Here is a 2,434-nt window from a genome sequence, read left to right as displayed (position 1 = left end):
ACACACATGCCCAGTGTGATTTAAGCTACTGGTTCCAGAACTCGAACCACGGTCAACTACATGGGTGTCCAGAGATGTCAACTACATGGGAATCCAGTTATATAACCATTACGCCATCTGTTGGTCCCTGATATATTCTTGTTCTAATGCAATTAGAATAAGAAATATATTGTCATCTATCATAGCTCATTTTGTGCTGCGTGAGACAGGGTAATTTATGAAGAACAGAGATTTATTTCCTAATGTCCTAGACACTGGGCAGTCCAAGACTGATAGACCCACAACTGTCTAGGGTCTTCTTTCTGGGTCATCCCATGTGGAGAACAGAAGGGCAAGAGAAGATGCTTGTGCAAGAGAGAAGTGGAGGGCAGGGAGAGAAGACACCCTCATTCTTCATTGTTTTATTGGAACCCATTCTTGCAATAACAAACCCACTCTAGTGATAACATCTTTATTCATGAGGACAGAGTCCTCATGATCTAATCATTTCTTAAAGGTCTCATCTTTCAACATTGTTCATTGTGAGTTAAGTTCAACACATAAACGTTGGGCAATACATTCATATCATACCACTGTGTACATTGCTACAATATTGGAAGATTTTTTTGACTCAAACAGAAAAAGTCTTTAGTAACTATTTTTTTTTCTTTTTTGATATTATTGGGAAACTTCCCATGAATTCTAGCATAAATTGTCCTCACTTTCAAATATTTAACAGGGTATATAGAATACTATAACGAGTTGGTACAATTATTCTTACTATACAGATAGAGAGTCTGAGACTATGGAAGTTGAAATAGTTCGGTAAAGGTTGTCCAGCAAGTATATGAAAAAGTAGAAAAGATCTCAAATGCAGATTTTGTGACTTAAGGCCCGGTAATCTATGTGGAGCCGTGCCCCCTCTCTAATATATAATAGACCAAGAAGAGCTTTTACAGTGTTGCATTCCATAAGCGTTCTGTAATTATTTTTTTATGCTTTTCACTTACCTGTAGTTTATTCCTCAGGTAAAACTGATAGATGAATCTATCTAAAATACTATCACTCTTAGGCCTAGAGTTTCTAGTTTAGTCTTGGAAAATAGTTTTAGAATGTCCTGTTTTGGGGAGCCATTATGATGACCTCAGTATTTCTCTACATTTTGAGCTTCAATAAAATCCTCCAAAGGACCAACCATTAGCACAGCAAGGCAATTTAAATTCTTCTTTGGAGTGAGCCTGGGAGGGGTCCAATATTTGCAATGAGTTAAAGTTAGGAGTGTAAACACAGAAGATTAAAAACTTTCCAACACTCCAGGGAGACTGTTGTAAGACCCAATTATATCATATAATTGCTATATTCTTTTTTTTTAATAGATGCTTTTTCTATAGGCATATGCACATGCAGGAAAGACAGAGAGAGACAAAGAGACAAAAAGTGAGAAATCACCCCCGCAGGAGGGATGACCACACCACAATCTCTTCTCCATTCTCCTCTTAGGATTTTGAGCATGCATACACACATGCCCAGTGTGATTTAAGCTACTGGTTCCAGAACTCGAACCACGGTCAACTACATGGGTGTCCAGAGATGTCAACTACATGGGAATCCAGTTATATAACCATTACGCCATCTGTTGGTCCCTGATATATTCTTGTTCTAATGCAATTAGAATAAGAAATATATTGTCATCTATCATAGCTCATTTTGTGCTGCGTGAGACAGGGTAATTTATGAAGAACAGAGATTTATTTCCTAATGTCCTAGACACTGGGCAGTCCAAGACTGATAGACCCACAACTGTCTAGGGTCTTCTTTCTGGGTCATCCCATGTGGAGAACAGAAGGGCAAGAGAAGATGCTTGTGCAAGAGAGAAGTGGAGGGCAGGGAGAGAAGACACCCTCATTCTTCATTGTTTTATTGGAACCCATTCTTGCAATAACAAACCCACTCTAGTGATAACATCTTTATTCATGAGGACAGAGTCCTCATGATCTAATCATTTCTTAAAGGTCTCATCTTTCAACATTGTTCATTGTGAGTTAAGTTCAACACATAAACGTTGGGCAATACATTCATATCATACCACTGTGTACATTGCTACAATATTGGAAGATTTTTTTGACTCAAACAGAAAAAGTCTTTAGTAACTATTTTTTTTTCTTTTTTGATATTATTGGGAAACTTCCCATGAATTCTAGCATAAATTGTCCTCACTTTCAAATATTTAACAGGGTATATAGAATACTATAACGAGTTGGTACAATTATTCTTACTATACAGATAGAGAGTCTGAGACTATGGAAGTTGAAATAGTTCGGTAAAGGTTGTCCAGCAAGTATATGAAAAAGTAGAAAAGATCTCAAATGCAGATTTTGTGACTTAAGGCCCGGTAATCTATGTGGAGCCGTGCCCCCTCTCTAATATATAATAGACCAAGAAGAGCTTTTACAGA

The sequence above is a fragment of the Tupaia chinensis genome, unplaced genomic scaffold (assembly GCF_000334495.1).
Source record: "Tupaia chinensis unplaced genomic scaffold, TupChi_1.0 Scaffold000291_1, whole genome shotgun sequence".
In the NCBI taxonomy this organism is placed as follows: Eukaryota; Metazoa; Chordata; class Mammalia; order Scandentia; family Tupaiidae; genus Tupaia; species Tupaia belangeri.
Note: the sequence above shows the minus strand (reverse complement) of the source record.